The sequence below is a fragment of the Apium graveolens genome, chromosome 8, assembly GCF_009905375.1.
Source record: "Apium graveolens cultivar Ventura chromosome 8, ASM990537v1, whole genome shotgun sequence".
NCBI classification, from domain to species: Eukaryota; Viridiplantae; Streptophyta; class Magnoliopsida; order Apiales; family Apiaceae; genus Apium; species Apium graveolens.
The window spans coordinates 122,230,502-122,257,641 of NC_133654.1; the positions used below are offsets into that span (position 1 = coordinate 122,230,502).

The window sequence follows — 27,140 nt, forward strand, 5'->3', positions numbered from 1 at the left end:
TGTATATGTTGGATTAGATGCAATGGGTTATCAGTCGGTTCCATGTCAGAATCAAAAAAATATGTATTTAAGTATATTTTGGGCTGTAATATATCTATTCTTGTTGGTAGTTGTAATCTTATCTCATACTTAATCTTGTTTAGATCCTATTAGTGTTTAATCAAGGTTTATTTTATCTGTCGGTATTATATTAGTTTAATGGTGTGTGGCTCCTCATTTCCTAACCCCGAGATTGAGGGTGTCACAGTAACTGCCAATCTTTATGTTTAGAAAGTTTTCATCTTTTGAATTTCTACTCATCCCCTTTGTCGTGAGCTCATTTGATCTTCGTTCAAACATAGTAATTTCTTCTGCATACTTCTTATCCTTTTCTTCCTTTTAAGCCTTTGCTTTTGCATTTCTTTCATCCCTTTCTCTCAGCCATAAACACATCATTGTCTTCCATGCCCTTGTACTTGTGTCCCTGTCCTTCATTAAGCTAATCATTCTCTTAAATTCTGTGGTTGAAAGTGTATTCATTAAATCCCTGCGAAGTAGAGTGAAGAAGCCATCCAGATAATAGATTCCGACTTCTCTTAATGATACAACCCAAACTTTGACCACTTCTTCAGATAATTGTTGAAAGTAGTCATTATCTATGATGCACCGATTTAAAGGAAGAAAGTTAGTGTAATATCCGGGATATCACGTGTAATTATTTTTATCAATAAAAGATTATTATGTGAATTTTGGTGAATTATCTGTTGATTGATAATAATATTTAGATGTTTATATGCGACAGGATATGAGTATTTTAATTATAATATGTCCAGAATAAAATATAGATAAGTGTGATATTTTCTGGTAATTTTTGGAGTGTTATATGACTTTATATTAATTTATGAATTTATTAATTATTTTCTGAATAATTATAAAATTATTTTATAAAGTCGGGAATCGTCCAACCTTAACCATTTTTAGTTTTTTAAATCTGAAACTCGTCTGAAAACTCTTTCCTTACCTAATCTGGTAATTCCGGACATTTTCCATGTTTTGACTTTTTCGATCCGGATTACGGTTTGACCCGTACACGTCCCGGCGTACAATTTTTGATACGATAATTATTTCGATATATCAACAAAACCCGTATTCTCGAAAGACAGGATAATATTACATTATATTCGTATAAAGTGTTTTATAAAAAGCCTGGTTGTGATAATTATCCAATAGGGGTATTAAATCGGATCGTTTTCGCAGTTACTTAGCGGCTAAGTAACTAATTTATCGATCCAAAAAGATCTAACAGGAACCAATATTCCATAAATATATATAGCCCTTTTATTATTTCATTTTAGTCATATAATCACAATCTGTCAATTACAACTAGTAAAATACAGAGAAAAACCCTAAAAACGTTGTGTTCTTCATTATAAAACGTACAAACGAAGGCGTTATCGAACTCCGATTCGGTGTTGAGTGGCATTTATGACACTTTATAATGCTCTAATAAGCTTTGAATCGATGCATTTGTACTCAAGTTGTTAAATGTTTTAATATGTTTTCTAGTGTTCTTGTATTTCAGGCATTAATCTGTGAATCAGGTGAATTAGCATTGTTTTGGTGCTAATTTGGTGTCAAGTTGGTGTTAGAATAAAAGCTTATGGAAATCCGGCTCGAAGCAGCAAGGAAAAAGATGAAATCTGAGTTTTTTCCAGAAGGATGGCGCGCCCGCTCTATGATAGCGCGCGGCCACGCCAGGATTCCTGAAAGGCAGCACGCCCGCGTTATGATAGCGCGCGGCCGCACCAGTACGAAAAATATGAATTATGATTCTAATTCGATTCTAAGTGGGGAGACTTCTAGATTGCAAAGGGCTGCTATATATATTCAAATAAGAACGTTTTCATGAGAGAGACGTACCAGAGCGCAAGGAGAGCCGTAAGAAGACCGTTCTTAGCACGATTCAATAAAGACGAAGAAGATCTTGTTTTTACTTGTGAACCTTTGTTTGAAGTTGTATTTGGATGCTATTTTTCTTGCTTGTGAACCTTACTCTTGTTTTGTACTTGGTTTTATTTATTCGTTATAAAGACTACATTTGTTATACCATGCTTTCATCGGAACCCACGTTGATGATGAGTCCGATTATGAGCTAATCGTTATCATGGGATTCTAGCGGATTTATTTATGGATTTCCTTAGTTAAATTGTTTCGATGCCTTAGTATGTGGTGATTGAATGATATCCTAGTATTGGTTGTGCATATTCGTCTTATGAGCGTCGCGAACTTATAAGATAGTGTGTTAATTCTTAATGAAGCGACAGTGAATTTAAGGATTTAGAACTTGCCATGCTAGGATAGGTTCATATATTATTATGCATGATTCGTAGGTAATTTTAACCATCTTACTTGCCCTGTGTAATCAAGATAGATAACTTGTGCTTAAACCGTTATGTTGTCAAATTCTATAGATATATAGGGTCTCAATATAATTGGTGTCTATTTAGCTTCTATCTCTTTTGTGGATGTCTAGTAGTATGGTACTCGTGCAACGAAGTTGGCGTTTATCAGTTTTATGTTGTCTGATTAGTGTCATCACCATTGCATGCTAAGGTTGAGAATGATAAGGCTATTGAATGAATTATTTAATGCAGTTAGAATCCCATGTTGTCATATATAATAATTTAATCAATCTTATTCTCGTAGTTATAATTGTTAACTTAATTCTTAGTTATAAATAACCTCAATTTTTTATCGTCTTAGCATTGAATAATAACCATACATTGTTTCTTAAGTGCGTGAATTAATTAGTTAACCAATACAGTCTCTGTGGGAACGAACTATAAAAGATTCTATACTACTTGCGAACGCGTATACTTGCGTGTATTATTAGCACGTGTTTAGCTACTAATAAGTTTTTGGCGCCACTGCTGGGGACTGCAGTGTTAATTATTAGTTTATGTATTTTCCATCAGTGGTCATTAAAGTTCATTGACTCGGACATTATTACTAATCTGTTTCCTTATCTTATTTCAGGTACTCTAGCGAGGGTGTATGCATACGCGTTCACGTACTCATAAGAGAACACTGGATAAAGCCGAGGTAGAAGTTGTGGTAGTTCGTAAGGAATTTTTTGAGGAAGAAAAGAAGGTAGAAGAAGAAGAGAAAGTTGAAGAACCAGCTTTAGTAGAGATGGGTGATCAAGTGGAAAATTCGAAGGCTTTGATGGACTATTCTCAGCCTAAGATTAATGACATTCAGTCAAGCATCATCAGACCAACCATCAGGACTAACACTTTTAAGATCAAGTCAAGCACGATTCAGATGATACAGAACTCAGTTCAGTTTGGGGGTTCTCCTACTGAAGACCCCAACATGCACATTAGGGATTTCATCAAGATCTGCGACACCTTCAAGTTTAATGATGTGACTGAAGATGCTATCAAGCTATGCCTCTTCCCATTCTCTCTAAGGGACAAGGATAAGTGCTGGTTACATTTTCTACCAGCAGGGTCTATCACCACTTGGGAGGATCTTGCACAAAAGTTTCTCACTAAATTCTTCCCTATGGCAAAGACTGCTGCAATCAGGAATGCTCTTACTCAGTTTGCTCAGCAAACAGGAGAATCTCTGTGTAAGGCTTGGGATCGATAAAGGAGATGCTAAGCAAGTGCCCACACCATGGCATGCCTGATTGGATGATTATCAACTATTTCTACAATAGATTGGGTGGTACTTCTAGACCCATACTTCATGCAGCATCAAGAGGAGCCTTGTGGGCTAAAAGTTATGATGAAGCTTATGAACTTATTGAACTGATGGATGCTAATGTGTACTAGAATCCTTCACAGAGACTGACTCAGGGAAAGGTCGCAGGAATTCTGGAGTTGGACGCAGCAACTGCTATCGCTGCCCAACTTAAGGCTTTGATGATCAAGGTGGACACTTTGACTAATTATGGAGTTAATCAAATCACCAGTGTTTGTGAGCTATGTGCTGGTGCCCATAAGACTGATCAGTGCACAATTTCTAGTGAATTAGCTCAGTTTGTGAGCAACTTCCAGCGATCGCAGCAACCAGTGCCCGGTACCTATCATCCCAACAACCGCAATCATCCTAATTTCAGTTGGAGCAACACTCAGAATGCGGTTCAACAGCCTTATCAGCAGTATCCAGCTAAGTAGTACAACCCCCCTGGTTTTTAGCAACCGCAGTATGCACCGAGACAACAACTCCAGCTGCAATAAGCTAATGAAAAATCTGAATTAGAGGAGTTGAAGCTTATGTGCAAAAGTCAAGCTGTATCTATCAAGACCTTGGAAAATCAAATTGGGCAAATTGCTAATACCTTGCTGAATCGTCAGCCTGGTACACTACCCAGTAACACTGAAGTTCTAGGAAAGAGGGAAGCTAAGGAACATGTAAAGGCAATCACTTTGAGGTCTGGAAAGGTTGTGAATCCCGAACAAACTCAAGAGTTGACTGAAGAAGCTGGGGCTGAGAAAGAACCAGAGCAGCATGATGAAGAAGTGGAATAAAGGAAGAATAGTATTCAGCACACTCCTCTTGAGGGTAATATAAAGGAGAAACATATCTATCCTCCACCGCCTTTTCCTAAGCGGCTGCAGAAGAACAAGCTGGACAAGCAATTTGAGAAGTTTCTGGAGGTGTTCAAGAAACTTCATATCAACATACCTATCGTTGAGGCTCTTGAGCAGATGCCTAGTTATGCAAAGTTTAAGAAAGGTATTCTCTCACAGAAAGTGAAGCTAGATGATTTAGAGATTATCGCTCTCACGGAGGAATACAGTGATGTGCTGTAACAGAAGTTGCCTCCGAAGCTTAAAGACCTAGGAAGTTTCACTATTCCGTGTACTATTGGAAAAGTGTCTTTTGACAGATGCTTACGTGATTTGGGAGCTAGCATCAATCTGATGCCTTTGTCAAATTTCAAGCAGTTGGACTTACCTGATCCCAAACCGACTTATATGACCTTGTAGTTAGCCGACCGTTCTATTACATATCCGCGAGATATTGTGGAGGATGTCTTGGTCAAGGTTGATAAACTCATCTTCCCTGCTGATTTCATAATTCTTGATTTTGAGGAGGATAAAAAGATTCCCATAATCTTGGGAAGACCTTTCTTGGCAACTGGCCGAACCTTGATAGATGTGCAGAATGGTGAGCTCACAATACGAGATCTGGATCAGGATGTTACTTTTAATATGTTCAATGCTATAAAATTTCCTACTGATAATGAGGAGTGCTTAAAAGTGGAGTTGGTCGATTCGGCGGTCACATCGGAACTTGATCAATTGCTAAGGTCCGATGCCTTAGAAAATGCCTTATTGGGGAATTTAGATAGTGAAGATGATGAAGGTGAAGAACAATTGCAATATTTGAATGCTTCTCCCTGGATAAGGAAGATTGATATGCCTTTTAAATCTTTGGGAATGGAGGAATTGAACAAAGCTCCTAAACGCCTTAAGCCATCTATTGAGGAAGCTCCCACTCTTGAGCTTAAGCCTTTACCTAAGCATTTGAGGTATGCATTTTTAGGTGATGCATCTACTCTGCCTGTTATTATTGCATCTGACCTTTCAGGTAATGATGAAGAAAAGCTTTGAGGATTCTGAGAGAGTTCAAATCGGCAATTGGATGGACTATATCATATCTCAAGGGAATCAACCCTTCTTATTGCATGCATAAAATTCTGCTAGAAGAAGGTAGCAAGCCTACGGTCGAGCAGCAAAGAAGACTTAATCCAATCATGAAAGAGGTAGTGAAGAAGGAAATTCTTAAGTGGCTAGATGTAGGGATCATCTACCCTATTTCTGACAGTTCATGGGTAAGCCCGGTTTAGTGTATGCCAAAGAAAGGTGGAATTACTGTGGTAGCAAATGAGAAGAATGAGCTTATTCCTACTAGAACAGTCACGGGGTGGAGAGTTTGCATGGACTACAGGAAGCTGAACAAAGCCACTAGGAATGATCACTTCCCTTTGCCCTTTATTGATCAGATGCTCGACAGGTTGGCTGGTCATGAGTACTATTGTCTTTTGGATGGTTATTCAGGTTATAATCAAATTTGTATCGCTCCAGAAGATCAGGAGAAAACTACCTTCACTTGTCCATTTGGTACTTTCGCCTTCAGATGAGTTTCTTTTGGTCTGTGTGGTGCGCCAGCCTTATTTCAGAGATGTATGATGGCCATCTTTTCTGACATGATTGGCCAGAATGTGGAAGTGTTCATGGACGACTTCTCAGTCTTTGGAGATTCTTTTGATGAGTGCTTGCAAAATCTTGGACACGTTCTCAAGAGGTGTGTTGAGACCAATCTTGTTTTCAATTGGGAGAAATGTCACTTTATGGTGCGACAGGGCATTATTTTCGGGCACAAGGTATCTAGTAAAGGTCTTGAGGTGGACAAGGCCAAGGTGGGGGTCATTGAGAATCTTCCTCCACCTATTTCTGTTAAGGGAATTCACAGTTTTCTTGGTCATGCGGGTTTCTATAGGCATTTCATCAAAGACTTCTCTAAGATTTTAAATCCATTGTGCAGTTTGCTAGAGAAAGATGTTCCTTTCAAGTTTGATGACGAATGCCTTATAGCTTTTGAGACATTAAAGAAGAGTTTAATCACGGCACCGGTCATAACTGCGCCTGATTGGAATGAACCTTTTGAGATGATGTGCGATGCAAGCGACTATGCAGTTGGAGCAGTTCTTGGGAAGGGGAATAACAACATATTTCATGTGGTCTACTACGCTAGTAAGACCCTAAATGGTGTTCAAAACTTATGGATGTTGTTCCTGTCGATGTCATTTATCGAAATTCATGAATAAGTCAAAAAGCACCTCATACGACTACGGAGAAAGAGTTTTTGGCTATTATCTATGGTTTTGAGAAATTTCGATCTTATCTACTTGGGACTAAGGTGACAGTTTTCACTAGATCACGCTGCAATTCGATATCTCATCTCAAAGAAGGACTCGAAGCCTAGATTTATTAGATGGGTTCTTTTGCTATTGGGATCGTTGCATTCATGCATTTTTATTTTCTTGTTCTTTGAGTCTGTTTATACTTGAGGACAAGCATCGATTCAAGTTTGGGGGTATGTTGAGTGTCATTTATGACACTTTATAATGCTCTAATAAGCTTTGAATCGATGCATTTGTACTCAAGTTGTTAAGTGTTTTAATATTTTTTCTAGTGTTTTTGCATTTCAAGCATTAATCTGTGAATCAGGTGAATTAGCATTGTTTTGGTGCTAATATGGTGTCAAGGTGGTGTTGGAATAAAAGCTCGTGGAAAGCCGGCTCGAAGCAGCAAGGAAAAAGATGAAATCTGATTTTTTCTAGAAGGACGGCGCGCCCGTGCTATGATAGCGTGCGGCCGCGGTAGGATTCTAGAAAGACAGCACGCCCGCACTGTGATAGCGTGCGGCCGCGCCGGTGCGAAAAATAAGAATCCTGATTCTAATTCGATTTTAAGTGAGGAGACTTTCAGATTGCAAAGGGCTGCTATATATATTCAAATAAGAACGTTTTCATGAGAGAGACGTACCAGAGCGCAAGGAGAGCCGTAAGAAGACCGTTCTTAGCACGATTCAACGAAGACGAAGAAGATCTTGTTTTTACTTGTGAACCTTTGTTTTAAGTTATATTTGGATGCTAGTTTTCTTACTTGTGAACCTTACTCTTGTTTTGTACTTGGTTTTATTTATTCGTTATAAAGACTATGTTTGTTATACCATGCTTTCATCGGAACCCACGTTGATGATGAGTCCGATTATGGCCTAATCGTTATCATGGGGTTCTAGCGGATTTATTTATGGATTTCTTTAGTTAAATTATTTCGATGCCTTAGTATGTGGTGAGTGAATGATATCCTAGTATTGGTTGCGCGTATTCATCTTATGAGTGTTGCGAACTTATAAGATAGTGTGTTAATTCTTAATGAAGCGACAGTGAATGTATGGATTTAGAACTTGCCATGCTAGCATAGGTTCATGTATTGTTATGCATGATTCGTAGGTAATTTTAACCATCTTACTTGCCCTGTGTAATCAAGATAGATAGCTTGTGCTTAAATCGTTATGTTGTCAAATTCTATAGACATATAGGGTCTCAATATAATTGGTGTCTATTCAGTTTCTATCTCTTTTATGGATGTCGGGTAGTATGGTACTCGTGCAACGAAAGTTGGCGTTTATTAGCTTTGTGTTGTCTGATTAGTGTCATCACCATTGCATGCTAAGGTTGAGAACAATAAGGCTATTGAATGAAGTATTTAATGAAGTTAGAATCCCATGTTGTCATATATGTTAATTTAATCAATCTTATTCTCGTAGTTATAATTGTTAGTTTAATTCTTAGTTATAAACAACCTCAATTTGTTATCGTCTTAGCATTTAATAATAACCATACATTGTTGCTTAAGTGTGTGAATTAATTAGTTAAGCAATACAGTCTATGTGGGAACGAACTAGAAAAGATTCTATACTACTTGCGAATGCGTATACTTGTGTGTATTATTAGCGCTTGTTTAGCGACTAACATTCGGGCGTGCAATATATCAAAACGAAGCTCTCGAAAAACTCTTTCTGAATCAACCATCCATTTTTGTGCAGGAATCAAGGTATTTTTCTTATTTAAATGTTTTATTTCGAATTATTGAAAGATTAAATTATGGAAATTTGTTCTTGATGTTGTTGATATGTGATAGGGATAAATAAATTATGATTGTATAATTAAATACTGCATTAATTGTACAAGCTGTGGGCTGCTAGGCCCAATAAAAAGATATATGATATTCAGACCAGAAAGGTTAAGCCTGATGGACCAGATCAGGCCTGGTGGAATAAAAAAGGCCCAAAAGCCCTGATTATTAATTAATTTCGTAATTAATTAGTAAGGGAGAAATCAGATGTTGAAAAGAGTCCCGATAAGGATATAAATCCTTAGAGATTAGCCTCAAGGGGACCTAAAAGGATAAGGAATCAGCTTCCTACTTCCTAGGACTCCTAAGTCTATCCTAATTCAGAGGCTTGTCCACCAAGTCTCCTATACCAAGTCCAATTCAAGGACCACCAACATCTATATAAGGGGTCTCACCCCACAGATCAGAACTACGTTTTTTGACTTGATCCTTGGCAATCAGCAAGGTACGTAGGCATCTTGTTAAGGCAGATTGAGTCACGAAACACAAGAGCAGTCAAATCGAGCCTTGGAGCTCACGTTCCTTAGTATTAAATACAGCAATTATATATAGTAGTTTTAATCCATAACATTTGGCGCCGTCTGTGGGAAAAACGGAACAACAACCATGGCGAGAACACGGAGAACAACCAGCACTCTGGAGGAGGGAACACCATCAGGGACAACCCAGGTGATTTCATCAACCGTGGAGGTTCCTCCCCATTCAACTTATGCATCTACTCAGGGGGAAGCCCAGACAGGGGCAACTCAACCTCAGCCACAAGGGACAACTCCCCCGACTATTCAAGGTACGAATCCTCAAGTTCAACAAGTACATATACCTGTGAATTCTCGACCCGTCGGATATGAATATTCAACTGTTGTTACTACTAACCCCCCTTATGGGATGCCCCTTCACCCTGAGGTTGGAGGAAGCGGATATGCTGGGCGAAGTGAAGCACGAGGGCGGTCGCCCCCCTATATACGAGGTTTGGATCCTATCCCTGAGGATCGGGAATTTTCTGGTCCATACACTGAGAGAGACTCCGAATCTTCGGATGATGAAGTGGCCCCGAGAAGGAGGCGTCCTGGAAAAGAGCCAATGGCCGATGGAAGGCAACGCCCCCAAAGCACCCCAGGGGCGAATCCCCAAGAAGTGCAGGAAAAGATCAGGGCTCATGAGGCTGAAATCCAAAGGCTGAGGCGTGACTTGGAGGCTCACCAAGCCACCAGAACCCACATATCACCTAAGGGGAGAAATCCTCCTCCTATCATAGACCTGGATGGTCCGGTAAGAAGAAGGGCTGCTGTCCCAAGAACTGATCCAAGCAATCTCCTTCCCCTTGGAGATCCTGATGATCCAACTCCACCCTTCACAGAAGAGATAATGAATGCCCATATCTCAAGGAAATTCAAGATGCCCACTATCAAAGCCTATGATGGCACGGGAGACCCCGCTAATCATGTTAGGACATTCTCTAATGCACTGCTGCTGCAACCTGTGAATGATGCTATAAAATGTCGGGCCTTTCCTCAAACCCTGTCGGGTATGGCTCAAAGATGGTACAGTCGCCTACCCCCAAATTCTATTGGATCATTCAGAGAATTAAGTCAGGCTTTTATTAAGCAATTCATCAGTGGAAGAGTCCATGAGAAAAGTTCAGCATCTCTTATGAGTCTTGTGCAGGGAGCTAAGGAATCCTTAAGAGATTACCTGAATCGTTTTACAAAGGAGGCTTTAAAAGTCCCAGACCTTGATGATAAGGTAGCCATGATAGCACTGCAACAAGGAACTAGGGATGAATTTTTTAAGATGTCTTTGGCCAAACGACCCCCTGAGAGCATGTTGCAGCTCCAAGAGAGGGCAGGGAAGTATATCAAGGTTGAAGAAAGTATGAGGAAGACCGTAGTAAGTAATGAGCCCACTGGAGGCAAGAAACGAAAAACTGATTTGGAGTATATCGCTAAGGACAAATATCCTAGAACCGAACAAAACCCTGATTCAACCCCCAAGAAGGGAGGACCTGGGCAAAAGTTCACTGAATACGCTAAGCTGAATGCTCCCAGAAGTCAGATTTTGATGGAGATTGAGAAAGATAGAGATATTCGTTGGCCTAAGCCCTTGAAGGCTGATCCCGCCAAGCTAGATAAGGGCAAGTATTGCAGGTTTCACAAAGATGTTGGCCATGACACCGATGAGTGTAGGCAGTTGAAAGATGAAATTGAGTTTTTGATTCGAAAAGGAAGATTGAACAAGTATACTGGAGATGGAGGAGACAGAAATAATAATGGAAGGAAGAACTTTGAAGATCGTAGGAGGGACCAAGATGATCAGGGGCGGAATCCCCAACCTAGAGGACCAGTTATAAACACCATTTATGGAGGGCCGAGACCTCGAGGGCCTGTGATAAACACGATCTTTGGAGGTCCAACTGCTGCGGGATTGTCCAAAAATTCCAGAAAGGCATATACTAGAGAGGTTATGCATATTGTTGGAGAAGCCCCGAAGAGGGCCAGGACAGAAGTAACATTGGCTTTTGATGATTCCGACCTAGAGGGTGTGAAGTTTCCCCATGACGACCCGCTGGTCATAACGCCGATAATAGGAAATAGCCCGGTTAAGAGGGTCCTTGTGGATAATGGTGCTTCTGTGGATATCTTGCTCCACGACACCTTTCTAAGGATGGGGTATAACGACTCCCAGTTGACACCAACCGACATGCCGATATATGGATTTGCTGGAGTAGAATGTCCTGTGGAAGGGATAATTAAATTGCCAACCACCATAGGTACGGAGCCAAGGCAAGCGACTCAGATGCTGGATTTCGTGGTGGTAAAGGCTAGTTCAACTTATAATGCTATCATGGGGAGAACAGGGATACATGCCTTCAAGGCAGTCCCCTCTTCCTACCATTCAGTCATGAAGTTTCCCACCCGAAACGGGATTGGAGAAGAGAGAGGAGATCAAAAAATGGCTAGAAGCTGTTATGTGGCCTCTTTGAGGGCAGATGGAGTCGGGGGGCAGGTTCTTCCTATTGAAGATATGGATGTTCGAGAAAATGATGAGAATAGAGGAAGGCCAGCAGAAGAATTGGTTTCGGTTCCTTTAGATCCCAAGAATCCTGAGAGGATGACTTTCATTGGAGCCACATTAGAGGAGCCCCTTAGAGGGAAGTTAGTGAAATTTTTGCAAGAAAATAGTGATGTGTTTGCATGGTCAGCAGCTGATATGCCAGGCATAGACCCGGAGTTAATTACTCACAAGCTAAACGTAGATCCAAGCCGGAAGACAGTGAAACAAAAGAAAAGAAATTTTGCCCCGGAAAGACAAGAGGCTATAAAGCAGGAAGTGGAAAAGCTCTTAGAGGCTGGATTCATTGAGGAGATTCAATTTCCGGAGTGGTTAGCAAACCCTGTAATGGTGAAGAAGGCTAATGGAAAGTGGAGGATGTGTATAGACTTCACCGATCTGAATGATGCATGCCCCAAAGACTGTTTTCCGCTGCCTAGAATTGATACTTTGATTGATGCCACCGCTGGACATGAGATGTTGAGTTTCATGGATGGGTTTAGCGGATACAACCAGATCAAAATGCATAAGGATGACATTCCAAAGGTATCATTTATCACTGACTTTGGTGTTTATTGTTATCTTGTTATGGCGTTTGGTCTCAAGAATGCAGGAGCCACCTATCAGAGGTTGGTGAATAAAATTTTTAAGGATCTTATTGGGAAGACTATGGAAGTCTATGTTGATGACATGCTAGTCAAGAGTCTAGTAAAGACTGATCATATAACCCATTTGAGGGAAGCTTTTGAGGTCCTGAGGTACCACAAGATGATGTTGAATCCCACGAAGTGTGCTTTCGGAGTAGGATCTGGAAAATTCTTGGGATTGATGGTCTCAAAGAGGGGAATTGAGGCTAACCCCGATAAAATAAAGGCAATCCTGGACATGGAACCCCCAAAAACTGTCAAGGATGTTCAGAAACTCACAGGAAGGGTTGCTGCGCTAGGACGATTCATCTCCAAGTCAGGAGACAAGTGCTTGTCATTCTTCAAGTCATTAAAGAACATTAAAGACTTTGTATGGAGTGAGGAAAATCAGAAGGCATTTGAAGAGTTAAAGAAGTATATGGGCCAGGCCCCGTTGTTGGCCAAGCCAGTTCTGGGTGAAGTTTTATTCTTGTACTTGGCTGTTTCAGAAAGCGCCTTGAGCGCGGTGTTGGTTAAGGAGGAACTGAAAGTCCAGAAACCCGTATACTATGTCAGCAAAATTTTGCATGGTGCTGAGTTGAATTATTCAGCCATTGAGAAATTCGCTTTAGCCTTGGTAATGGCTTCAAGAAAGCTGCGTCCTTATTTTCAAGCTCACCAAATTGAAGTGCTAACAAATCAGCCACTGAGAAATATCATTCACAGTCCCAAGGCAAGTGGGAGACTGATTAAGTGGGCAATAGAGTTGGGAGAGTTCGATCTCAAGTATAAGCCACGTATGGCCATAAAAGCCCAGGCACTAGCTGACTTCGTGGTGGAATGTACCATACCCAACCAAGAAGTCGGGGGGCAGGAAGATACCACACCTCAAGACAAGGGAGTCGACAATGGGGACAAGGAGAAAGAATATTGGGTTCTCTATTTTGATGGAGCATCAAAAACAAATTCCAGTGGAGCAGGGTTGGTTTTGCAAAGCCCTGATGGATTCTTAATTGAGTATGCCATGAAGCTAGACTTCCCAACCACAAACAATGAGGCAGAGTATGAAGCCCTGATTGCTGGCCTTGGTCTAGCTGGGACACTTAGAGTCAAAAACTTAAAGGTCCGTGGAGACTCGAAGTTGATCATATCCCAGGTAAAGGGAGAATTTGAAGCAAGGGATGATACGATGGCAAAGTATGTTCGCCTAGTAAGGGCTGTGATGACCTAATTTAATGAATGCCATGTTGAACACATTCCAAGGGAAGAAAATACTAAAGCAGATGCGCTATCAAAGTTTGCTTCATCTGAGATTGAAGAAAGTTCAGGAAGTGTGTACTTCCGTGTTTTGAAGACACGAAGCATAGATGTTAAGCTTGTGGCTCCCGTAGGCTTGGGGACGTCATGGATTGATCCCATCAAGGCTCACATTCAGACCGGTTGGTTGCCAAGCGATACAATTGAGGCACGGAAGTTAACTGTTCGAGCACTAAGGTACTCTTTGATAGATGGGATTCTATATAAAAGATCTTTCGTGGTTCCTTACTTGAGGTGTCTCAGGCCCGATGAGGCACGCTTAGCTCTTGAGGAAGTGCATGGAGGTATTTGTGGGCAACACTTGGGGGGCAGGGCCTTGGCTCATAAGATAACTCGTTTAGGCTTCTATTGGCCAGAAATGATGGCTGATGCCAAAGAATATGTGAAGAAGTGTGATCGCTGTCAGAAGCATGCACCAGTTGTTAGACAACCCCCCGAGATGCTGACCTCTATCAACTCGCCTATTCCCTTTGCCATGTGGGGGATGGATATTCTAGGGCCTTTTCCTATGGCCACGGCACAAAGGAAATTTCTGATTGTAGCCATTGATTATTTCACCAAGTGGATCGAAGCCAAACCCTTGGCCAAAATCACAACTAAGCAGGTTGCACAATTCCTGTGGGAAAACATTATGTGCCGATATGGAATTCCCCGTATCCTCATCACTGACAATGGAACACAATTCAACAATGAGGAATTCAAGAAGTATTGTGAAGAAAATGAAATTGAGTTACGATTCACCTCTGTGGCTCACCCGCAAGCCAATGGGCAAGCAGAGGTAGCAAATCGGATAATCCTGGATGGACTAAAAAAGAGGATCGAGAGGTCAAGAAATAATTGGGAGGATGAGATACTTCCAATATTATGGGCCTATAGGACCACCTGTAGAGTCACGACAGGAGCAACTCCTTTCATGTTGGCATATGGGGCAGAAGCAGTAGTTCCCGTGGAGATATCGCATTCCTCTCCAAGGATTCAGACTTTCAATGCTGTAGAAAATGAGGAAGGGCAGAGGTTAGCCCTGGATCTAATTGATGAAGTGCGAGATGAGGCACATGCAAAGATAGTAGAATATCAGAAAAAGGCTTCATTCTATTACAACCTAAGGGTTAAAGAGAGATTTTTTAAACAAGGAGATCTAGTCTTGAGAAAAATAGAGGCTTCTGGTGTTGGACAGAAAGGAAAGCTTGCCCCAAATTGGGAAGGGCCGTACAGAGTCAAGAGCGTTCAGGGTAGAGGAACCTACAAGCTGGAAACTATGGAAGGTTTTGAAGTCCCGAGGACCTGGCACGCACAAAACCTGAAGGTTTACTATGTGTAAGATTGGAGAAGTGTGATTCTCACTTGTCATTGACAAGTAGGTTTAAAAGCACCTTGAAGCTTTGCTTGCATAGGATTTTATATTCCAGTAGAATTTACATTGTCTAGTTATTGTTGATTAGGGTCGAACCCATGCTATGTAAGGTTTTGGAAAACCAGACTTCATATTAAAGAGTTTGAAATTATTTCTATCTAAGGATGTTTAAGGTTCAAATGCATATTAAAATGGTAAAGATAAAACAGAAAAAGGCAAGAAAAGCAACATATAGAATACAAGCCCCGAAGGGTAATAAGTTCTGAATACGATTAAGTCAATACATAGAAAGCCACATTGGGCCAAACAAGAAAAACAAAATACTCAAAGATCCTTGAAGAAGTCATCATCGATGTTTCCTTCATTGGCAGCAGAAGAAGGAACTGGAACATGATCAGCACCTCGAGGAGAAACAGCTTCGGCCTCAGCAGAAGAAGCAAGAATAGGAGAAAGAGGGATGTCGTCAAGAAGAGGCTCTCTCCCAGGAATGTCAGGGACTGGATAGGCAGTGAGAGTCACCTCCGGAATCTTCTTCCCAATCTCCTCTACTATCTGCTCCCAACAGCTAGAAAAGGTCTCCGGGAAGTTAGCATCGTACTCAGCATTTAGGACATCCTGAAAGTCCTGAGATGCCTTATACTCAGCTATCACCTCAGCTCGGGCCCTTTGAGCATCCAGCTCCAGCTTACGAACTTTCTCCTTCTCATCCGCCAGCTCCTTCTCTACCTCACGGAAACGAGTGAAGTTGGCCTCAGAAGCCTTGAGGTACCTATCCCTGTCCCTCTCAGCAATAGTTAGGCTGGTCCTCACATCCTTCAAATTGTGAAGGGCAGCCTGGAGATAGGTATTCATCTGCATGAACATATCAAAGTACAGTAAGTAATTAAAAAAAAAAAAAAAAAAAAAATAATAGTTAAAAAAGGAAGAGGCTTACAGAAGCCACGGCCTGAGCACCCAGACGCTCAATCTGTAGGTCATCAGAAGACTCTACGATCTCAGCCCTGTCACGAGGCGTGATCACACTTTGAGACCAAACGGCGGCAGCCTCGGAACTCCCTACTACCGTGTCCCTCCTCTGAAGGCCCCAAGTGACGGTGAAGGGAGAGGTATCTTCATCAAGGCTAGGAGGCCTCTGGGATAAAAAGGTAGGGACGGCCTCCTGAACCGTGACTGAAGGGCCGTCACCAATCCTAACCCGCTTGTCGCGGTGGGTCTCAACAGCAGAGCCCTGGGCGGCACGGGCCTCCCGCTTCTTGAAGATCGTGTCCAAAGCGGCCTTAGCTGCAGGCAAATACGAACACGTAAGAAAAAGGACAAATAGAGAAAGGAGAAAATGGAACAAAAAGGGGAAAGAAATACCCTCGGGACCGAGGTCACTTAGACCTAAACTTTGCAAATTACCCTCTGAAAGGATGAGAGCGCAATGGTGCAAGTTATCAGCAGTAATAGCCTTGATGGCCGCATCCTCATCTATCCCCAATTTTAGGTCTCTTAAAGACCCGTCTATACTTTTTGAGAAGTTGGGCCTGAAAAAATGATCCCAACCCTCCTCGGAATCCAGAAATACAAAAAACCACTCACTCTTCCATGTTGGATACGAGTCGGGGTTGGTGCCAGAAATAAAGCAGGAACGGGCCAAGGATCTATGAACTATTTTGACCCATCCTTGGTCCTCAGAAGCATTTACAAATTTAAATAAGTAACGAAAGACACAAACATTTGGCTCAAAACCGTGTTTACGAGATTGGGCCATATAACAGTGAATAAAACGCCAAGAGTTGGGTGTGAGTTGGGTCGGACAGACTCGGGCCTCAGCCAAGAGGCGAAAAACAAAAGGATGAGGAGGTAGGCGAAAACCAGCATAGAAGGTTTCCTTATAGACCCGAATGGCCCCAGGTTTTGGGTAGCAGGCCCTATCATTTGGGCCTGGAGCCTCGGCCCTATAAGGGTGAGAAATGCCAAAAAGGCGGGCTATGGTGCCTACTTGATCTAGACCAAATCTAGAAGGATAATTATATGCATCTAAGTGTAACATGTTAGGAAAGGCTTGCCCGAATTCGGTTAAAAGATCCCTAAGAGAAATAACTGAGGAATGTACAAGAGATTTTTTACCTCGGCTGACCCTAGAGGGACGGGCGACAGCTTGGGGGACATGGGAGTGAGATGAATCGGAATCCGCCATGAATGAAGAACCCAGGAAGCTCTTGAAAGTAAGTGAAGAAGATGAAGATTCAAACGGAATCTTCAAAATCAGCCCAGAAAGCGGTGGAGTATAAAGCCGGAAATAGCTTGGAGGTGGCGATTCTTAAGAGACTAATTGCAGAGTTGAAGTTTAGAAATTTTTGTGAAGGTGAAGTGTGAGAAATGAACTCACACTCCACCTCTTATATAGAGGAGCTCAAAGATGCACAAATGGGCCTGGGCCTAAGAAAAAGGCGGGAAGCCCATAAGATTTGAATTTTGAAAAGATTTAAAATCAAAGTTCATTGAATGAATCAAAGCTCGAACGACCTCCAACAACGCCCAGGAGACAATATTCCTAGGCGCTGTTGGAAGGATGTCTCCTAGGCGAGGGTCAACAACGCCTAGGAAGTATGGGGCCTCCAACAACGCCCAGGAGACAATATTCCTAGGCGCTGTTGAAAGGATGTCTCCTAGGCGGGGGTCAACAACGCCTAGGAAGTATGGAACCTCCAACAACGCCCAGGAGACAATATTCCTAGGCGCTGTTGGAAGGATGTCTCCTAGGCGGGGGTCAACAACGCCTAGGAAGTATGGGGCCTCCAACAACGCCCAGGAGACAATATTCCTAGGCGCTGTTGAAAGGATGTCTCCTAGGCGGGGGTCAACAACGCCTAGGAAGTATGGAACCTCCAACAACGCCCAGGAGACAATATTCCTAGGCGCTGTTGGAAGGATGTCTCCTAGGCGGGGGTCAACAACGCCTAGGAAGTATGGGACCTCCAACAACGCCCAGGAGACAATATTCCTAGGCGCTGTTGAAAGGATGTCTCCTAGGCGGGGGTCAACAACGCCTAGGAAGTATGGGACCTCCAACAACGCCCAGGAGACAATATTCCTAGGCGCTGTTGAAAGGATGTCTCCTAGGCGGGGGTCAACAACGCCTAGGAAGTATGGGGCCTCCAACAACGCCCAGGAGACAATATTCCTAGGCGCTGTTGGAAGGTCGTCTCCTAGGCGGGGGTCAACAACGCCTAGGATGCATTATGCAATAAAAGCCAATTTTCTGATTATTTAATTAATCAGAAAATGGGCTAAAAGTAAGAAAATTGCTGAAAAATCCCAGAAAATTAGGGAAAAATCCCAGGAATTAGGGAAAAAATCCAGAAATTAAGGATAAATCCCAGAAAATTAGGGAAAAATCCCAGAAATTAGAAAAAAAAAATCCAGAAATTAAGGATAAATCCCAGGAAATTAGGGAAAAATCCCAGAAATTAGGGAAAAAATCCAGAAATTAAGGATAAATCCCAGGAAATTAAGGATAAATCACAGAAATTAAGGGAAAAATCCAGAAATTAAGGGAAAAATCCAGAAATTAAGGATAAATCCCAGAAATTAAGGGAAAAATCCAGAAATTAAGGATAAATCCCAGAAAAATAAGGAAAAATCCCAGAAAAATTAGGGAAAATTCCAGAAATTAGGGAAAAATCCCGGAAATAAGGGAAAAATTCCTGGAAATCAAAATAATTCCTAAATAAAAGGAAAAATTCGTTGTAAACGTGTAGGTCGCTCCACACTTTACGAAAAAACGAAACCCTGTAAGGGAACAAATGGACTTAACTTCTGCGAAACCTATTCAATGTTTCCCAAAAGTTGGGGGGCAAATGATAGGGATAAATAAATTATGATTGTATAATTAAATACTGCATTAATTGTACAAGCTGTGGGCTGCTAGGCCCAATAAAAAGATATATGATATTCAGACCAGAAAGGTTAAGCCTGATGGACCAGATCAGGCCTGGTGGAATAAAAAAGGCCCAAAAGCCCTGATTATTAATTAATTTCGTAATTAATTAGTAAGGGAGAAATCAGATGTTGAAAAGAGTCCCGATAAGGATATAAATCCTTAGAGATTAGCCTCAAGGGGACCTAAAAGGATAAGGAATCAGCTTCCTACTTCCTAGGACTCCTAAGTCTATCCTAATTCAGAGGCTTGTCCACCAAGTCTCCTATACCAAGTCCAATTCAAGGACCACCAACATCTATATAAGGGGTCTCACCCCACAGATCAGAACTACGTTTTTTGACTTGATCCTTGGCAATCAGCAAGGTACGTAGGCATCTTGTTAAGGCAGATTGAGTCACGAAACACAAGAGCAGTCAAATCGAGCCTTGGAGCTCACGTTCCTTAGTATTAAATACAGCAATTATATATAGTAGTTTTAATCCATAACAATATGTTTTGATGATTTCATCATGTAGATAATCTTTTTCTAGTCAATTTGGTATATTATATGTCAAAATAGAGTTCAATAATACATAGAAATTGATGTTTGTTCTGGAAAATTGAAATTAGGGTTTATTTTCTTGAACAAATTCAATTGAAAATTAGGAAATTTTAATCTGTTGATTCTGGGTATATTTGGATAGTACCAGCTTGTAGATCGCTTAAAAACAGTTCGATTGGTGTGTACCAGTTGAAGAGAGGAGATCTGGAAGCTACTCGCAGGAAAAACAACCCGTGGTGGCGTCGGAAAACTTCGACGAGATTTTCTGGCCAAACCACAAGTTGATTTATCTATTTGAGGGCAACAACGGGTTCCTGGCAATTAGTACTGCAGTTCTGCTACGTTTGGTGCTGTTCTGGGCAGGAAAAGCCGACCGGCGACGGTCGGCGGCGGCACGACGAAACTCTGGCCGGCCAAACTCGTCGGGAAAGACGACATGAGTGATAAAGTGCTGTTTGGCACATGAAGTTTCCCCTGGCTTGCAAAACTAGTATTACAATTTTAAAAATTTATAAATTATGGATTTCTGTTTATAAAATTTATAAAAACTATATTTATGTTTATATTTTATTTTCAGAAAATTGTTTTAATTATTTAAAATTCTAAAAATCAATATTTTAAATTCTAAAAATTATTTTAAATTCAAAATTAAATCTTAATTAATTAATTAATTAATTTTAAGTGATAATTAATAATTTAATTAATCAATTAATTTAAATATTAATTGATTAATTAATTTAATTAGTTATTATTTAATTTTAATTGATTTAATAATTAGATATAATGATTTATTTTTAATTAAAAAATTCCGAAAATAATTACGAGCTTTAAAATATTATTTAAAATTATTTTCAAGGCTCTATAATTATTATAAAATTATTTTAAAGTCAGATTCGGGTGTTCGAACCCTATTATTTAAATATAAAATAATTTAGAGTCCCGTTTAAATTCCGAAAGATGTTCAAAAATTCATATTAAATACTTGGAAAATCATTTTAACCCCGAATCTTCTTTGAAAATTTTTTTTGATTGAATATCTTACATGTTACGTGTTATATGTGATCTGATTGATGCATAATATGACTGTACGTGCATTGTTTGACTGTTTTATTCATAACTTTCTATCCGTACGTCGGATTTGGGTGAAACGAAGGGTAGTTCGAAGCTTGTATCAAATAGAATGAATTGAGATGTAGTGTTGATAAGTATATGTGATGTTTAACATAGGAAGCGAGGCGTAGAAAGGGAAAACAAGTGGTCAGTGAGTGGGAATCAATTGACAAGTGCAAGTAGAATAAAAGCGATTGATAAGGCAAGTGTTTCTGCTCTTCGTTGTAATATAATTGCAAGTACTCCTAGTGGTTCTTGGTCTATATTTCAAGTACTTTGAAATGCTTAACCCGAAGTGTTTCTGCTCTTCCTTGTGATTCTTATTGATCTTGAGCCATACGCCTGATTCTTCATAAACCATTGATTGTTGAATTCTCAAATATAAACCACACCTATACGATACTACTCTATAAATACATATCTACCACATTCTGATTCTTGATACAATATTGCTAAACATACCAACCCTTATATCTTGTGTAACAGAAGACCGATTCTTGTAACTCTTGAACCCATGGGTCTTCTACTTTTTGATTCTTCCCTTGATTGAAACCCAACCTTTATGATTTCCTTGTTATTCCATCATGGAACTAAATATCATCCTATGCTTCGAAATAAATATTGTTTATAATTCAACTATTGATTTACATTACTTATAATATTATGATTCTAGAATTGGATTGTTTTAAAATATGGACCAGATTCGTGGTCAGACCAGATTCGTGGTCATAATAGGCCAATATGTGCCTTGGATCCTGTATATAGAGCAAAGCTGGGAGCCTTGCTCGGGGTTAGTGCGTGACTGATCAGCAGCCTAACCTTGGTTTTTAAAATGAAAATGAATATCCAATTATAATCATTACTTATCAGTAAACTTGATTCCTTATATCATCTCAATTGATCATTGTTAATCTCAGTGACTGCCATTGTGACTTGCTGAGCTAGTTAGCTCACTCTTGTAAATCTGTTTATATTCTTTTCCAGTGATTGCTATATATTAGCAATCACTCATGGATAATGGTAAGTAGGGTCATTGCTATATATTATTATATTCATAAACAGGTTTAAATATAGTGTGTGTGTGTGTGTTGTGGTCCCCAAACCTCTGACCGGGGTTTGGAGGGCATTACAGTTAGTCTGTTTAAAGCAATTCCAGATAACCCCCTTACGAACTTGCAACTTCTTTGGTTTTCTCCCAACAGTCTTGAAATGAGTTTTGATTGGTGGCCTAAATGAAGGTAGGTTTGAGTTTTCTTTAAGGTGGTTTGGCTATAAGTGTTTTGTATTTTGAGTAAAGTGTTTTCAGTTTGTTTGTACAAAAGTTTAGGCTTAGAGGTTAAAGGTGGTTGAGTGTATGAGCTTGCAGGCTTATAGGTTTGAGTAGGTTGAATCTTGATTTGTAGTTCTTGGACATTTTTCTTGACACCTTCTTCTCCACCCTTTCTCCTCCGCCTATTTTCTTCTCTTCTTTTCTTTTCATCTCTTTTATTTTCTTCTACTTTTCTTCCAGTTGTATTAAAAGATTGACTTGGATTTGATCCAGAAGGTTTTTGCTCATCATTCTTCTGCTTATTATCATTCTTGTCATCTATTGTGTTGAATTGAGTAGTTGGCAACATGGTCTCAGCATTTTATAGGTATCTTTCCAGCATCCTAATCATCTCCACATCTCCAGCTGTTTTGTTCTTTTTGCTCTTTAAGTTAGTTTCCAATGTCATAATTAATCTTGTTTTTCCCCTTATACAGTTTTTGGGAATGGTGAAGTATCTGCACTGTTTGGTTTCTGGATGGATGTAGGCCACCGCCTTGCTTGGATGTAGATAGGCTTCAGGAAAAGCATCTATCTGAGCTTTCTTGAGTTTATTGAAGAATTGGGTGTTCTATGGAATTACTTGATTAACTCTATCAATTATTACATCCAGCTCAGATGCTCTCATGGTTTGAACATTTCAGAGAGACACATGTAGAAACCTATCCAAACCACATTTATTGACATTGGCCACTATTTTTTTTCTAAAAAGTTGTCAACCTTTACAATAATCACTCTTAAAAAATTGATGTTGTTGGCCAAAGATCTTTTGTAAGTGATGTAGTTGTTATGTAGAGAGAATTTTAGCACAAACAATAGCTCATTAAACTCTTTATCTTGACAGGGTCCTACTGCAGTTTTGTGGAGTCTGTCTTTATTAACATCTTGAGAAGTTTTGGTCTGAGTAGAGCTTTGGCCAAAGTGAGCAGTTGATTTTCCAGCTTCCTTTGATTTACCAGATTCCTTGGATTGTTGAATTCTAGCTTCCATCTCCCCCTTAGTCTTGGTAGCAGGCAGGAGTAGTGGAGTTGGAATTTCTGGCCTCACAGCTTCAGGAAGTGCATGCAAAGGAATATTTAGAGCACCCATGATAGCTCCCAATGATACTGAGTTTTGCATTTGAAGATGCTTATAGGGGTCTACCAAAGATTTGATATCTGCATGTTGACTTTTTACTAGTACCGTTAGTTGAGAGACTTGACTTGTGAGAGAATCATTAGATGACTGTAGAGATGAGACTTGAGCTTGAAGAGCTTGGATTTGCAGATTAGTGGATGTTGTCATTGGTGGTTGGGTAATTGATGAGACAGAAGCACCAAATGTGGCTTGAAGAGACTCTTTGATTCCCTCCATCAAACTAGTTGAAGGTTCATACCTAACTTGACGCAGTTGATCCAGTTTGACCCTTGTGTTATTGTTACTAGTGATGTGATTTTGGACAACTTCATGCAGAGCCAGAAAAGATTGTTTAAGGTTCTTGAGGTTTTGCTCCATACTGGACATATCAAACCTGGCCATTTGATCAGCAAATTTAGTGATTTTATTCTTGATCTCTACTTGAGTTGGCACAAGATCATCCAATTTTTCTTTGACCAATATCCTGATTTTATCCCGATGACTATTCAAAGTCTGTTGTAGTGTTTTACCAATAAGGTGAAAAGCTTTGACCTGTGCCTTGTAGACTTCTGTAATAGCATCATAAACTTCCTTTGGAATGAGAGTTTTGGCATTACTTCCTAGGATAGTTATGTACTCTTCTCTAAACCTATCCAGAACCTCATCCATCTCTAAACTAAAGGTTTGGTCTAGCCAAGCATCAACATTTCCATCTTTTTCAGCTTCATTACAAATATTTTCTTACATTTCTTCAAAATCTATTTTTTAAGAGAGCAAGATAGCTTGATAATCCTGGTTGGACATATCAATAGAGAGCATCTGTTGTGTAATATTAGCAAGGCCAGAGAGTTGGTCCACTAGAAGATCATTCATGATAATGGGCTGAGTTTGAGCAACCCGCAACCACTGTGAGATGAGGTGTGAGGGTTGTTGAGTAGGGTTGAAGGTATACGGTATATATGTTTAAGTTGAGGTAGAGGGTTGAGAAGTGGTTGGTAACCCTGTGATTGGAATCATTGTTGAACTCACAGTAGAAACTGTGGTTGTGACAGTGTGTTGTTCACCAAGAATGGGAACCTCCATTTGATTTGGAGGGGATTTGACCAGGTTACTGTCATGTATTATGGCCTCAAACCCTTGTTCTTCTTGCAAAGAACTGGCACCTGAATGTGCTTTACTTGTCTCCCCACTAATTGAATCATTGACAATTGAACTCCTAGTTTCAATTGCTAAAGTAATTTCAGCCAGGGTTTTGAGGGGAGTTGTCCCTACATGAGGAACCTCCAATTGAATTGGAGAGGATTTAAATAGATCCCCCTCAGGAGTACTACCCTCAAACCTTTCAATCTGTGAAGATTGAATTGCACATGAAGGTGTATTTGGTACAACCACGGGGTCTATATTAAAAACTGATGAAACCCCAGTATTTTTGTTGGTTTCATCAAGGTCTACCCCAGAATGTAGCCTCTCCCCAACTGATTGTGGTTCTTGGGTGGTGAGCACAGTTTCATGAACTGTGTCCATTGATATTGGAAACACTTGTGAAGTGGATACAAGTGTTTCATTTTATGTAGAAAAATTTTAAGAGATTAGATTACTGACTTTAAAATTGAGTTTTGGCAGCTCCCCCTGAATGGATGAGGGAGCTTCAAGAGATGTGCTCTCAGTGTTTGTGTCATCCTTATTCCTTCTTTCATAAACTTGAATGTGTTCAAGTTGTGGTGTAGACTTTTTACAGGATGCACTAGGGAGAGTGCTTTGTTCAATAAAGACACCATGTTGAGAGGATGCTTTTAGAGTCAATTTTGAACCTTCTTTTTCAACTACATCCTTTTGGGAGGATGCAGAGGTAGCTTGAGTGTTCAGCTCATATTTCTTTACCTTCTCTGGCTTTTTGACCAAGGTAGACTCTGGTTGTGTTTGATCCTCACCACTCTCATTTATTACTGTTAATGGTCCCTGCTTTCTCTTCTTTTTACTCACTTTCACCCTTTTGAGAGGATGAAATGGTTGGTTTCCTAGCTTATAATGGTAGTGAAGGAAGAGTCTCAGTTTTGGAAGGCCCCTGTTACTGTTCCTGTGTTTGTTCTTCCACAGGTACATGAGCTATTACTGTACTAGTTGTGGCTATAGACCTCATGTCAGGTATAGGTTAAGGGTAAGTCCCGAGTCTCTCCAACATAAATGGAGTAATTCTAAGTTTTACATGTACCTAAATTTTTGTAATAAGTGAGACAAATAGAATTTTGGACACCTGTTTACAATTGCCTATCCGTGTTCTATCTATACCATTAAGTAAATGAATGTCTAGAACTTTATAGTTTAAAGTAGACATTATAAACCTAGGAAAAAAAATGTGCTTACCCTTGTAGCTAAAGGCCTTTTGAGCTTTGTGCTAAGTTCCCGCAAAATCAGAATCCCCACATTGATATGTCTGTGGTGAGCCATGGAGAATACCAGCTTCTGGACCACATTTGAGATGTTGTCATAGCATGTCTTCCTGCACGTGAAAGCCCTCACAATTGAGTCAAAAAGGAATGACCATTCCCTCATCAGATGCTTCTTCCTCAGGCTAGCCAGGTTTATCTTTTCACTGTAGTTGATAAAATCCATGAACTCAACTAGCTCCTATTGAGTTGGGACCTCTACCATGTTGTCAGTAGGAATGCCCAAAGCCAGTTTGACATCATTCTCAGTAAATTCCACTTGTTGGCCTTGAATAGAGCAGTTAATCATTATAGGTACAGCTTGGTTCTCATGCACCACTGTCCTAATCACAGCCGAGTTACAGAAGTCATTAAGAGCATCCAAATATAGAATTAGATTTGCAGTTAGAGCACCTGCAAAGAATGTCCCAGAAAGGAACTTGACAAAGCTCTTGAAGCTATCAGGAGCTTGGTTTGCATCTGTGAATGCAATATAATTGGTGCCCTCCTTTGGGATAAAAGCTCTAACAGTGCTAGATACCATTTCAAGTGTTTAAATTTGAGTGGGTAAGATATTTGAAGAAGAAAGTGTTCGAAATGAGAGAGAACGGTTATAATTTGGAAAAATTAGGTCACTTGAGATCTCAAAAGAGTAAAGAGGGGTTATGTCGAGATTTCTGGGTATTTATAGAAAAAGGTAAGTGATTATCGAGAAGTAGAGATGAACGGTTGGGATTTTCTTATCGAGAAGTCATTTGTAAGAATAGATACATATCGATATGTCACTTTCCTGACTCTTATTGTCAAATAAATACCCAGTTTGTCCTAAACAGGCTGAATTTTTCCAATTTTTATTTGAATAAATCAAAATAAAATTAGAATGATATTTTTATCAAAAGTATTTCACTAAGATAATTTATTGAACTAAATTATTTCAGATTTGAGTTACCAAGAAGTTTAAGAATGATACTTGTAGAGAACTCTATCGAGAAGTCTCAAAGTGACTTATCAAGATCTCTACAATGACCTATCGAGAAGTCATAGTGAAGCTTGTTGAGAAGTCATTCGAGAAGTCTAGAAAAAGTCTTATCGAGAAGTCATTTTGACTTATCGAGAACTCAATTCTCTATATACTTTTGTTTCTTTTGATTTCGCCTTATGCTAATTTTACATATTGAGAATGTAAATTAACAGTTAAACAGTTTTCTTAGAATTTGAAGAATTCCAACCTAAATTTTGAATATTTGAAAAATAAATATAAATAGATTTCTGAAATATTTATAACTCATATTCCAGTTAATTTTCAATTACATCAAATTAATATTGATTCACTAGAAATTAATTTGGTGCAAACATATTAGTTGAGTTCTTACCTTTAGGATGAAGAATTTAACATTCTAATTTCACCAACAAGTCTAGTGAAAATTGTTTCATCCAAATGTTTAGTAAAAATGTCAGCTAATTGTTTTTCTGTTGGAACAAAAATAATTTTAATAGTACCATTTGCAGCATGTTCTCTATTAAAATGGTACCTTACATCAATGTGCTTTGTTCTAGAATGATTAATAGGATTAGAAACAATAAAAATAGCACTAGTATTATCACACATAATTGGAATTTTATGTAACACTAGGCCATAATCCATTAACTGGTTTCTAATCGAAAG

The 27,140-nt window shown here is 39.8% G+C and overlaps 1 non-coding gene across 1 annotated transcript; it reads right to left on the bottom strand.

Moving 5' to 3' along the window:
* Positions 1-3,561: 3,561 nt before the first annotated feature.
* LOC141681072 (small nucleolar RNA R71) lies at positions 3,562-3,667 on the bottom strand. Its single transcript, XR_012558515.1, has one exon. It is a non-coding gene; the product is annotated as a small nucleolar RNA R71 (small nucleolar RNA).
* Positions 3,668-27,140: the final 23,473 nt, after the last annotated feature.